The sequence below is a fragment of the Dendrobates tinctorius genome, unplaced genomic scaffold (assembly GCF_039654945.1).
Source record: "Dendrobates tinctorius isolate UK_male_01 unplaced genomic scaffold, ASM3965494v1 ptg000181l, whole genome shotgun sequence".
Taxonomy (NCBI): domain Eukaryota; kingdom Metazoa; phylum Chordata; class Amphibia; order Anura; family Dendrobatidae; genus Dendrobates; species Dendrobates tinctorius.
In genome coordinates, this window is record NW_027361848.1 from 808,156 (window position 1) to 822,125 (window position 13,970).

At 43.6% G+C, this 13,970-nt stretch overlaps 1 protein-coding gene across 1 annotated transcript in view; it reads right to left on the minus strand.

Moving 5' to 3' along the window:
• LOC141054931 (pecanex-like protein 2) overlaps positions 1–13,970 on the minus strand; it is a 2,173,030-nt gene that overhangs the window by 501,962 nt on the left and 1,657,098 nt on the right. The gene's annotated exons all lie outside the window — the stretch shown is intronic.

A 13,970-nucleotide genomic window follows, 5' to 3' on the forward strand; every position in this document is an offset into this window, starting at 1 on the left:
GGCCACTTTAAGAAAATTCGGTTTTAATGATAATGTAATAAAAATGATTATGGCATTGTATACCTCTCCATCTGCAATGGTTTATGCTAATAACCATATTTCTAAACAGATTTTAATCACTAATGGGACTAGACAGGGGTGTCCTCTGTCTCCCCTTTTATTTGCTTTGGTAATGGAACTGCTTGCAGAGGCTATTAGAATCAAAAAAGAGGTACAGGGGATTCAAATAGGTGATAATCAGCTTAAAATAGGCCTTTTTGCAGATGACGTAATTCTCAGTTTGTCGGATCCATTGAATTCTATAAAAGCTGTTCTGCCAATTTTTGAAAGCTTTTCTAGGGCTTCTTACTATAAAATAAATGAGGCTAAATCCAAGATTTTAGATTTTTTTTTAAACGACTCAACTGTTTTGGGTATTAAAGGTATTTCCCAGTTTGAATGGGAAAAAGAGGCCATCTTGTATTTGGGCGTTTCAATTACTAGGGACTTTCGAAAGACGGTGGAGCTTAATATGCAAAATATAACTAAAATTACACAAAACAAGTTAAATAGTTATTCAAAACATGAGATTTCCTGGTTAGGAAGAATCGTTCTATTCAAATTATTTACTTTACCGAAACTCCTTTATATTTTTAGAGCAATCCCACTTTTCATTCCTTTGAAATATTTGAGAAAGCTACAAACTATTATTAACAAATTTATCTGGAATGGAAAAAGAGCCAGGGTGGCTTCTCATATATTAATGAGAAGTAAACTGGACGGCGGATTAGCTCTTCCCAATTTAGTTAACTACTATTATTCTAGTTTGATTAAACAATCCCTTTTTTGGATTAATACACATAATATCCCAGCATGGGTAGAAATTGAGAGATTTCAAGTAAAAAATATTCCATTGCTAAGGTCGATCTTGGATTGTCTCACGTCTTCAACTCCAATGCAATATGATTCCCCAACAATCTCAGCTCCTTTGGTAGCATGGGAACAATTGGCTAAGCCTCAAATTCAGAAAAATAAAAATCAGAGATATGAGCAGCTCAAGAATGTTTCTTTGACTTTTTTTGGATTACTAATTAACAAAGAACTACCGACTTCTTGGAAAAAATCCAATATTAAAATAGTAGGTGATCTACATAATGGTAAAAAATTTAAAAACAACAAAACTCTAGTCTCTCAATTTGGATTTTCTCCTCCGGATTTAACTCTTGTATCTTTACTGAAGAAACAGATCTTGAAATTCTTGAGAAAGAAATCATACATTACTGAGGCTACTAGCAGATTATTATGTAACTATGAGAATAAACTTTATTGGAAAATGGGTAATATTTGCGAGCTTTTAAATAACTCTGAAATCACAGAGAAAACATTGTTCATGCTAAATTGGGAGAAAGATTTAAATATACAGATCCCTCTGGAACAGTGGAAACAAGCCTTTCAACTCACGTATTCATCTAACATATGTGCTTCCTTGCATGAGTCATTTTACAAATTAGCTTCTAGGTGGTATTTTACCCCTATGAAACTAGCTAGAATCTTTCCAGGTAGGTCTCTTGACTGCTGGAAGGAATGTGGTTTTCCAGGTACCCTGCTACATGTATTTTGGGAATGCCCTAAGATTAAACCATTGTGGTTAGAAATATTCAAAATAGTCGAAACATTGACCAAACAAAAAATTTCTATATCTCCACAAATGGCATTATTATCTATAGATATTGATGTACTCCATCCTTCTCACATTCCGACAGTTATCCATTTATTTTTGATAACTAAAAATTCCATTGCGTCTTTGTGGAATGAAAATGCAATTCCTAAGGTGAGCGACATTTTGGACAAAATGTCGCTGCATTACTCGTATGAGAAAAGTCATGCTTTGGCGAACGACTATTTTGTAAAATTTGACAAAAGATGGAGATCTTGGGCGGATTTTGCCTCTGGTAGAAATATGTCTTGAACTCTGTTTGTTCTCCTTCCATGGTATAACTAACAAAATAATAAAACAAATTTAAAACTTGATTGAACAAATATATCCTCTCTAATGGATACAGTATTGTGATATTTATATTACTGTTAGTGTATTACAATATCTCATTGGATGTCAGTATATATAAATATATTACTGTTAGTCAGTTTAAATACTTAATTTTTTTTAAGATAGCCCTACTGGTTATTTTGAAACGATCTATTACTGTTATATTGTAACCTACTGTAATATGATGATGACACAATATTACTGTTAATATTTAAAATTCAATAAAGTTTGTTGAAAAAGGAGATGAGAACTCCTCGACGTTCATGATAGAAAGGGTACTTCGAGTCCCAGCAAAACCCTCTCCTAGTGGTGCTCCTCTTAGACCCTTTCTTGCTAGATTGTTGAATTGCATGGACAGGGATATTACTTTATGCCTGGCTAGGCAAAAGGGACCCATCAAATACAATAACTCTATGATTTCCAGATTTTTCAGTGGAACTGCAGAAGCTTAGAGAGCTCAGTTCATGGATGTGAAAAAGAAACCTAAATACAAATGCATTATTTACTTGATGACATTCCCTGCTCGTCTCTGAATTTCCTTTAACAATTCTACACAATTTTTCATACCCCAACAGAGGCACAGGGATGGCTGCAGATGCACCCAGAGTCAGGAAAAGGATGATTTTGTCTCTCTACACCAGTCTACTCATATTGGCTTTAAATTGTGGAATACACTGTTACATAAATGGGAACACTGGTTTTTTTTTTTATAATATAGGCACAATCATAGCTTACACTGTATTCAGTGGTGGTATTCCCCAAGATGAAGACACACAAGGAATGCTTACTTTCATTCCTCTTTCAATGATTTTGACTTTTATTGTTTTTAAGTTACGGTAAATGCTGCATGGCTGATCTTAAATTACTATTACTTTTAAATGCAAATTAATTGATATGGATTTGTGGTACAAATATATACAGTATACCCAGTGGGTCTTTCTGTTATATTGGGTGGATGGGGCTGGGGAATTATATTGGGCAACTGTTGAAATGGGATGTGAGCAGTAATTATGTAATATCCCCTTGTCTCCTCTCCTTCTCCTTCTGATTAGGTAAATGGCTTCACAATTGAAATGTATGACTTGGAAAGTGAGAGGCCTTAAATCTCCCTGCAAAATAGTTAAGCTATTTTGTCAGATCAACGGTCACCCGCACATTGTGGCTTTGGTGGAAACATATCCTACAAGATATTCAGCAAAGTGTTTAAACAAACCTTGGGTACAGTGGTCGATACATTCCTTCCATGCAAGTTACTGGAGAGAAGTATTGCTACTAGTTTATAATGCCATTAGACAGGAGATTAGAGTGGCTTGTAGAGATCTAGAAGAGTGATTTGTCTTTGTAAATGCGATGATAAATTCTGAAGAACATGTTCTCATATTCAAAATGTCCTTTAGCTTCTAACAATACAATTTTGGTCATGTGACAGTACTTACTGACATCTGTTGCATAGTAAAAAGGAACCATGTTATATTTAAAGAAAATAAAGAGTATTTAACATTCTGCGTTCTCTCAGTTTGTGCTAACCTAAACATAGAACAGAAAAGTGCCAGCCAGTGACTTGCCGAGTGCATCGATGGTTAGGAAAAAAAAAAAAAAAGAATATGTGTTGCTCCGCCTAGCTTGACAATAATTCAAAATGCAGTTTTTCACTAAATTAACCCTGATGCTCATGTTTTATGCATGGGTGACTTTAATTTAAAAAGAGCTGCGGCACTCACCCAGATGCAGTAAAAAATGGAGTCCTTTTTTTTATACCATTATGAGGTTAAAACAAGGTCCACAGGAACAGTAGGTGTGTATGTGGGGAAAGGAAGACTGACTACAGATGTTTCGCACAGCAAGCGCTTCAATGGGTCCAGATGTGTGATTATGTGGTGCCACAGGAGTATGGTCGCCACAGTGGCCTTACCTCCCTCCTAGGTAGAGTGATGTCATGCCTGAAAGCAAGGAATGGATCTCTTTATCAGGTAGTTCTAACATAGATCCTGCTCCAGGCCAGCAGAGGGAGCACTAAACCCAACTTCAGGGGATCTGCTCTCTCTGGCCAGGGGGAGGAAGTCAGGGAGTTAGAGTGTGGACAGGGAAGCGAGAGGACGTGCATAGAAAAGCTGGGGACTGGAGCTATAGCAGAGCTCATTCTCAAGTTTAAGCGCCAGAAACCGGACCCCGGAGTCCGAGTCAGTGTGGATGCTAAAGGTTCCACAACAGAAACTGGAGGACAAGAGGCTGCAGATCCTCTGTTCCCAACTGAGACTTGATGACACAGCAGCATGTGTGAGCCGGAGATGCCATATAGGAGCCGTTCATGAAGGAGGCTACAGCTGCCTGTCATTCAAGTGGAGTTCTAAGTAACAGACAGAAAGAAGAACTTGAGTGGAGTTTACAACAGCAAGTACCTCAGAGAATAGCACTAGAAAGGAGACCTCACAACCCACCTGTATAGAGAGATTCCCAAATTGCTTTCAGTCTGACCGACTCCTGTACCAACTGTAACTTGAGCCCTTCTCAGCACTGCTACATCTCTTGCTAAATACTACATCACCATCTTCCTCAACATCTTTCATCTGCCCTGGGACAACAGCTCTGCCTGTGGAGAGCTATACCAACTCTGCTGCATCACCATCTGTCCCAGTGGATCTGCACTGCAGTGCTGGTCCCTTCTGATCAGATACCACAGGTGGAGTCACAAACACTTATTATAAAAACTCTTTATTTTGCATCCCTTGTAAATATACCCCTTTTATGGGATGCCCAGGGCCACGGGCTGGGTCACTGCCGCTGTGACACTGCCCCTTTAAGAAGCGGCCCGGTACCGAGTACCCCATGGCCCTGGCAGGCGCTCCAACTACATGATGTCATATCCTTTATAAAGGTTTTTGACTAGTAGATACATAAAAAAAATTCAAAAAAATTTTTTTTATGAAACATACAAACATATACTTTAAAAATGTAATCACAACTATTGCAGAATATTACAAACTAATTTTACAAAAAAAAAATAGATCCAATCTATCATTCACTCCAATGGGACCCTGGTCATCTGTTTTTATTATCCATCTGGCTTCATACCTCATTAACACTTCGTTGTGATTACCTCCCTGTGGAGGTAACAGCTCTGGCTTGTCAAGGTAAGGAGGCTTATTCGCCCTGTAATGCTCCGCTTGGAAATTTAATATGCAAATTGCCTCTTCAGATAGAGAAAGAGGACTTGAACTCTATAGCACCACCTGTTGGTAGTAGCAATCCTACAAGTCACAATCGACCCTTTAACGAGTCTTGAAATATGACTTAGGATAAAAGCCAAATCAGAAACTCAATTTGTGTTTTGGGCTATTGGCCCTCGTCAGTGCAAAGTATGACAACTGATTTGGCTAGGTGAGAGGCTCTGGACTGAGGTCTAAGGGGTAAGGTTTCTCCTTGTGGAGAGTGACATACCAGCTCTGGCTTGTCAAGGTAAGGAGGCTTATTCGCCGTGCAATTCTCCTCTGGGAAATTTAATATGCAAATTGCATATTAAATTAGTTCATTGTTGATAGATGTTATTTCCTCAACGAAACTTGCTTGCGTTTTTTTCCATGGATTTGCGTTTTCTACCACCTCGTCTGATCTTCGCTCTAAAGGGACCGACGGTCCTGCAATAGTTAAAGAGTTATCCTGATTTTCTATTTGTTCCTCAGCTGTGCTGGACTCTGAATCAGTGATCCAGCCTATCCGTACCACATTTTTTCTTTTTTATTATTTTGGAGGTACGTTTTTTATTATTAAAAAATGATCGTTTTTTATTTGTATTCCAGGAAAACATGTGACCAGTGTCAAAATCATTCTTATCTCTCAAGAATTTCTCTTTTTACTTCTGTTTGGTCTCAATTTTAACCAATACTAATCTCCCGAGATTTCAGTGCTGAGATCTCCATCTGCGCTTGCGCGGCGGCCATTTTCCAGGAAGAAAGCAACCGCGCAGGCATGGATGGAATGGCAGAGCCCTCCACGCAGCACGGGACAGAGCCCGGTGGCAGCAGCAGGCACCGGGGGACACAGCGCGGCGGCGGCAACAGCACCCGAGGGAACCAGCGCGGCGGCAGCAGCAGCACCCGAGGGACCCAGCGCGGTGGCGGCAGCACCAGGTACAGAGTGGGCGACAGCACCCAGGGGACAGAGTGGGCGACAGCACCCTGGGGACAGAGTGGGCGACAGCACCCCGGGGACAGAGTGGGTGACAGCAACCCGGGGACAGACCGGTAAGCAATAAGACGCCTGGATTATAAGAAGCACCACCATTTTATTAAAAAACGTTTTTCCCTATTTTTCTCCTCAAAATTTGGGGTGCGTCTTATAATCCGGAGCATCTTATAAAGCGAAAAATACGATAATTAGAAATGCTGTGCTTGAAATCAAAATATGAAAGCAATATTATACAATCTCTTATTGAAAGCACAATAGCAAATGTGCATCTTCACCAATGTACATACTGTAGATTAGTACACATAAGAATGATGCTTATCAAAAAGAAGGATACTACAATAAGCAACAGGTGGGAGTGCTTAGGGAAAGAAGGATATAATAAAAAGACAAGCCAGTAGAAGAATCAATACAGCCTCAATGGTTTGTATCCTACCCATATTTTAGAAAGTCAAACCCCCCAACTGCTACACTCAGAAACCCCTCTAATCTTATTAATGTTCCCTGCATGCCTTCTGTCTCTCTTAATTGTGCCCTTTGGAATTCTCGCTCAGTGTGTAAAAAACTCTCCTTCATTCATGACTTCTTCCTTTCAAATTCTCTTAACTTTCTGGCTCTTACTGAAACCTGGATCCAACAGTCAGACACCACCGCTGCTGCTCTTTCATATGGTGGACAACACTTTTCTCATACCCCAAAATCAGACAATAGAGCAGGTGGAGGCGTTGGTCTGCTCCTATCACCAAAATGTACCTTTCAGGTAATCCCTCAAGTACCCTCACTTGTCTTCCCTTCTTTTGAGGTCCATGCCATCAGACTCTACACCCCCTTCTCCATGCAAGTGGTGGTGGTGTATCGTCCTCCTGGCCCCTCCCATCAGCTCCTGGATCATTTTGCCACCTGGCTTCCACATTTCCTGTCCTGTGACACACCCACCCTCATAATTTCAACATCCACATTGCTCTTCCCCTCTCCCCATCTGCTACTCACCTTTTATCTCTAACTCCTCGTTTGGCCTTTCACAGCTTACTAAATCTCCAACGCATGAAGATGGAAACTCCCTAGACTTGGTCTTCTCTCGGCTTTTATGCAGTGGATGATTTTACAAACGTCCCTCTCTCATTCTCTGACCACAACTTTCTTTCATTCTCTATCAAGAACTGCCAGGCCGCTCAGGTCACCCCCACTGTCCATACTTATAGAAACATACAGGCAATTAACACCCAGAAACTTATGAAGAACTTGCAGTCTTCATTGGCCCCCATCTCCTCCCTCTCATGTCCTGGTTTTGCACTGAAGCATTACAATGAAACACTTCAAAGTGCCCTGGATAAATTTGCACCTTCTATACATAGAACACCACAACACAGATGGCGACAACCCTGGCACACCCTGCAAACACGTTTCCTGCAGTGGTGCTCCAGGTGCGCTGAACATCTGTGGAGAAATGGAGAAAATCCAATCTACACGAAGATTTCATTCATTATAAGTTTATGCTTAGAACATATAGCACTGCCCTTCACCACTCCAAACAAACCTATTTCAACACCCTCATCACCTCACTCTCCAATAACCCTAAATGTATCTTGGACACTTTTCATTCCCTACTCAGCCCAAGAGTGCAGGCCCCAACCACGGATCTCCGCGCTGATGATCTGGCCAGTTATTTCACAGAAAAAATGTACCATATCCTACAGGAAATTATTTCCCAATCCCCTCATACCATGCATTGTCCTCCCTCCCCCACTGCATCTAGCTCACTCTCTGATTTTGAACCAGTCACAGAAGAAGTAAGCAGGCTCCTTGCATCTTCTCGCCCAACCACTTGCACCAGTGACCAATTTCCATCACATCTCCTCCAGTCCCTTTCCCCTGCTGTCACCGCCCACGTAACTAAAATATTTAACCTCTCTCTCTCTTCTGGTATCTTTCCCTCCTCATTTAAGCATGCTATCATACATCCACTACTTAAAAAACCATCCCTCGACCAAAACTGTGCCACTAAGGGCCCCGTCACGCACAGCGAGATCGCTAGTGAGATCACTGATTTTGTGACGCATCAGCGATATCGCTGTGTGTGACTGGGATCAACGACCAGCCCCCCTGCCGGGTATCGCTGATCGTGCACGATCGTCCTGGGCCATTTTTTGATCGTGGTTCTCCTGCTGGCCAGCACACATCGCTGCGTGTGGCAGCGAGAGACCAGCGATCAGCGACGCTGGACGCTGGTTTCCAACATAAACATCAGGTAACTAAGAGACGCGCGGCTCTTGGATACCCGCTGTTTACCCAAGATACCAACGCATGCTGGTTTCCAATGTAAACAGCGGGTATCTAAGAGCTGTGCGGCTCTTAGTTACCCGATGTTAACGTTGGAGACCAGCGTGCACGCTGGTATCTAGGGTAAACAGCGGGTATCCAAGAGCCGCGTGGCTCTTAGATACCCGTTGTTTACATTGGAAACCAGCTTGCTCGCTGGTCCTGATCGCTGAAGGGGCTGTCTATGTGACAGCTCACCAGCGATCAGCCTAACGATGTCCCAGCGATCCCATCCATGTCAGATCGTTGGTGGGATTGCTGGGACATCGTTATGTGTAACGGGGCCTTAACTATAGACCTGTCTCTAATCTTCCCTTCATCTCTAAACTCCTGGAACGCCTGGTCCACTCCTGTCTGATCCGCTATCTCTTTGATAACTCTCTTCTCGACCCTCTCCAATCCGATTTCCGCTCTTTACACTCTGCTGAAAGTGCCCTCACTAAAGTCTCTAATGATCTACTAATAGCTAAATCTAATGGTCACTATTCCATGCTAATTCTCTTGGATCTCTCTGCAGCATTCAACACTGTGGATCTTCAGCTCCACCGTTCTCTCCTGGTTTTCCTCCTACCTCTCTGACCGCTCCTTTACTGTATCTTTTACTAGTTTCTCCTCCTCTCATCTTCCTCTTACTGTTGGGGTTCCTCAAGGATCTGTCCTAGGCCACCTCCTCTTCTATTTGTACACTGCCCCTATTGGTCAAACAATCATTAGTTTTGGCTTCCAGTACCATCTCTATGCTGATGACACCCAATTATACGCTTCTTCTCCTAACATCACGCCTGCCTTTTTAGAAAACACCAGCGATTGTCTAAATGCTGTGTCTAACATCATGTCCTCACTATCTGAAACTGAACCTGTCAAAGACTGAACTCCTTGTGTTTCCTCCCGCTACTAATGTACCTATACCTGACATTGCCATTTCCGTGTGTGGTTCCACCATTAATCCCCAGCAACATGCCCGCTGTCTTGGGGTCATACTTGACTCCGAGCTCTCCTTTGCCCCCCACATCCGATCACTGGCTTGCTCTTGTTATCTGCACCTCAAAAACATTTCTAGAATTCAACCTTTTCTTGCTTTTGACTCTGCAAAAACTCTTACTGTTTCTCTTATTCATTCTCATCTGGACTATTGTAACTCTCTTCTAATCGGTCTCCCTCTTGCCAAACTCTCCCCCCTCCAATCTGTCCTGAAGGCTGCAGCCAGGATCAAATTCCTCGCCAATCGTTACACCGATGCCTCCACCTTGTGCCAGTCATTACACTGGCTACCCATCCACTCCAGAATCCAGTACAAACTTATTAACTTCACCCACAAAGCTCTCCATGGCACAGCACCACCCTACATCTCCTCCCTCGTCTCAGTCTAACACCCTACCTATGCCCTCCATTCTGCTAATGACCTGAGGCTAGCATCTTCAATAATCAGAACTTCCCCCTCACATCTCCAAGACTATACACGTGCTGCACCAATTCTTTGGAATGCACTTCCCAGGTCAATTTGATTAGTCCCCAATCCCTACAATTTTAAGCGTGCCCTGAAAATGCATTTATTCAGACTGGCCTACCGCCTCAACACATTAACCTAACTATCCCTGTGTGGCACAGTCAAAAGTTTTACCATAACCAGGCTCCATGCATCATGTTCCCACATGTTTTATGCATCTATTAGCCCTCTGCGTTTGGACTGTTAAGTGTGTAACAGTACAGACAATCAGGGCAATTGTTACCACCCATCTATCGTGTCTACCTTTTTTCCTCATAGATTGTAAGCTGGCGAGCAGGGCCCTCATTCCTCTTCGTATCTGTTATGATCTATGTGATTATTGCTATGCTGTAATGTCTATCGTCTGTACAAGTCCCATCTGTAATGTAAAGTGCTGCGGAATATGTCGGCACTCCCACCATCCTTCAAAAGGTCATCTGATGCATCAGCTTAATGTTGATGTTAGAGCAATCTGCAGTGACCAACCTCGAGAGAGGAGCTTTCTGGGAGCAGTGGTGCTTCAGCTGAATATTTTGATCTGGTGTCTTTATCCTGCTTTGCAGTGCTTTGCAGCAGAAAACTAAGTGTTGTACTTTTGTTACCTTGTCCATTTGGTGTCTGTCACCTTCCCCTGTGTGTCTTATCTGCAGAGTTGAAGCTAGTGCTCCTTGTCGGCCAGTGCACTAGCCAGGGCAGATCTAGGTGACAAATAGGGATGAGATATCCTAACATTGGCAGGGGGAAGGCCCTGCATAGAGTGTTAGTGTAGAACAGGGACAGGCTCAGGTTGGAGCTCAGGAGGTGACCGTCCCTGATTCCCTATTGTCACAGGGTCTTCCTCTCCCCTATTCCATCGGCATTGTGTTGTGCCGTTTGGTGACCGACCAACCCTTGGGTCGTGTCACACTGGGTCGGTCACTCTGTGACAGGCTGTAAGCCATAATCATCAACATTAACAGAAATAAACACTTGAAATAGATCACTCTGTAATGACTCTATATAATATATGAGTTTCACTTTTTGTATTGAAGAACTGAAATAAATTAACAATTTGAAAATATTCTAATTTTGTTAGAAGCATCTGAATGTCAGGGTTTTTGTCTAAATCTGTAAAATACATGATTCATACAGAACCCCGATGGATCTATTCACTATAATGAGGCAGATGGAGTCACTTTGGATTCCATCTGAATATTGTTTGGCAGTGTCTGTTTCTTCAGAGGTGCACAAAACTGTGGTCAACTACATTTTTGTGCATACCTAAAAAGACTGAACACTGCCAGAACTGGAGTCATATGTTTCCACCTGCCTCATTACAGTAAATAGTCCCATTGGAGTTTTTTTTGAATCATGTTTTTGGAGATTTTGAGTAAATTCCCGACATAAGTCCTAAGAGCAGAGCACTAGATGAATGTGAACCAACCTTTACGGAGTATATCACTTACGCTGGGGTCAGACATATGAGAAACTTGCACAAGTCTTGCATGTCAATACCCAGCACTGTCGCTGGCACTTGGACTGGAGCGTGCAGATGCATGTATTTCTATGCAGCCGCATGCTCCGGTACGAGTGCTGGCGGCAGTGACGGATATTGACATGCAAGACTCTTGTGAGTTTCTTGCATGTCTGACCCCGGCCTTATTGTGGTCCTATGGGAAGATAATCCATTCTCTGCTTGGGAACTCTGCAGCTCCTTCAGGGTTACCTTTGGTCTCTCTGCTACCTCTCTGATTAATGCCCTCCATGCCTGGGCTGAGAGGTGTGGTGAGCAGCCCTCTCTTGGCAGGTTTGTTGTGATACCATGTTCATTCCATTTGATGATAATGGATTTGATGGTGCTTCAGTGATCATCAGAGTTTGGAATATTTTTTTGGTAACCCAACTCTGACTTGTACTTTTCAACAACTTTGTCCCTGACTTGTTTGGAGGGCTCCTTGGTCTCAATGGTGTTATTTGGTTAGTGGTACCTCTTACTTAACCCCTTTACCCCCAAGGGTTGTTTGCATGCTACTGACCAGGCCAATTTTTACAATTCTGAGCACTGTCCCTTTATGAGGTAATAACTCTGGAACGCTTCCATGGATCCTGGTGATTCTGACACTGTTTTCTCGTGACATATTGTACTTCATGATAGTGGTAAAATTTCTTTGATATGACTTGCGTTTATTTGCGAAAAAAAATGGAAATTTGGGAAAATTTGGAAAATTTCGCAATTTTCCAACTTTGAATTTTCATGCCTCTTAATCATTAATATGTCACACAAAATACCTAATAAGTAACATTTCCCACATGTCTACTTCACATCAGCACAATTTTGGAACCAAATTTTTTTTTGTTTGGAAGTTACAAGGGTTAAAAGTTAAACAAGCCACCTCCCTGCAGGACCTGGAAGGACCCCGTGGCCATCTTGGATCTGGGGGCTTGCAGGGAGGGGGCCCTCAGAACAACGCAATCACATTGCGTTGTCCTGAGGGTCTCAGGGAAGCACACAGGGAGCCCCCTCCTTGAGCGATGCTTCTCTATGCCACCAAAATACTGCGATCATGTTTGATCGCAGTGTGCAGGGGGTTAAAGTGAAGGGAGCGGTCCGTGGTCGCTCCTGGCACTTAGTGCCGGGTGTCAGCTGTGAGAATCAGCTGACACCTGGCCGCGATCGGCCGCGTTCCCCCCGTGAGCGCAGCTGATCGCTATGACGGACTATCCCGTCCAGGGTCAGAATGTCACGGGTTTTGTGGACCGGATAGTACGTCTAAGGTCATAAAGGGGTTAATGGAGCTACAGCCTCTTTGGCCTTTCCAGAAACGTGTGAATATACTGACAATGTGACACTTAGATTGTACACAGGTGGACTTTCTTTCACTAAGCATGTGACTTATGAAGCTAATTGCTTGCACCAGAATTTTTTTAGGGGCCTCATAACAAAAGGCATGAATACATATGCACATGCAAATTTTTGTTATATGACCTCATAAATTAAAATTTTTGCCTATATTTTTCTCACTTCATTTCACCAACTTAGCCTATTTAGTGCCGATGCATCACACACAAATTGGATTACAAAAATATTGAAACACCGGTTATAACGTAGCAAAATAGTTAAAAAAAAAAAAAACCAAGGGGGTGAATACTTTCGCAAGCCTATATATATATTAGCTGAAGAGCCCGGCGCTGCCCGGACATAGTAACTAACTGCTGTCCTCCTCTCTGCCTCCACAGCCCCGCTCTCCACTCGCCGTCCCGCTCTCTCCCTCCGAAGCCCAGCTCTCCACCCACCATCCCGCATTCTCCCTCAGCAGCCCCGCTCTCCATCCACAGCCCCTGTCTCCACTAGCCGTCCCGCTCTCTCCCTCTGCAGCCCCACTTTTGCCCCGCTGTCTCCCTCCGCAGGCCAGCTCTCCATCCACCGTCACGCTCGCTCCTTCTGCAGCCGCACTCTTCAATCGCCGTTGCATTCTCCCTCCACAGCCCTGCTCTCTCCCTCAGCAGGCAGGCCCTGTCTCTACTGGCCGCCCCACGCTCTCCACTCACCATCCCGCTCTCTCCCTTAACAGCCCCGCTCTCCACCCGCCATCATGCTCTCTCCTTCCGCAGCTACGCTCTCCACCCACCTTCTGGCTCTCTCCCTCTGCAGCCCTGCTCTCCATGCCCCCTCCCATTCTATCCCTCTGCAGCCCCGCTCTCCATCCTTGTCTGGCTCTCTCCATCCACAGCCCCGCTCTCTCTCTCTCTCCACAGCCCCACTCTCCATGCACCGTCCCGCTCTATCCCTCCACAGCACCACTCTCCATCCGTGTCCCGCTCTCTCCCTCACAGGTCCGCTCTCCACCCGCATCCTGCACTTTCCCTCTGCAACCCTGCTCTCCATCTGCCAGTGGACAGGGCTATGTGGAGTGGGCATGTGGTGGGCGGGGCTTTATAAATATACACACTGTGATAAAACGCTCCGGATCGCCTTTG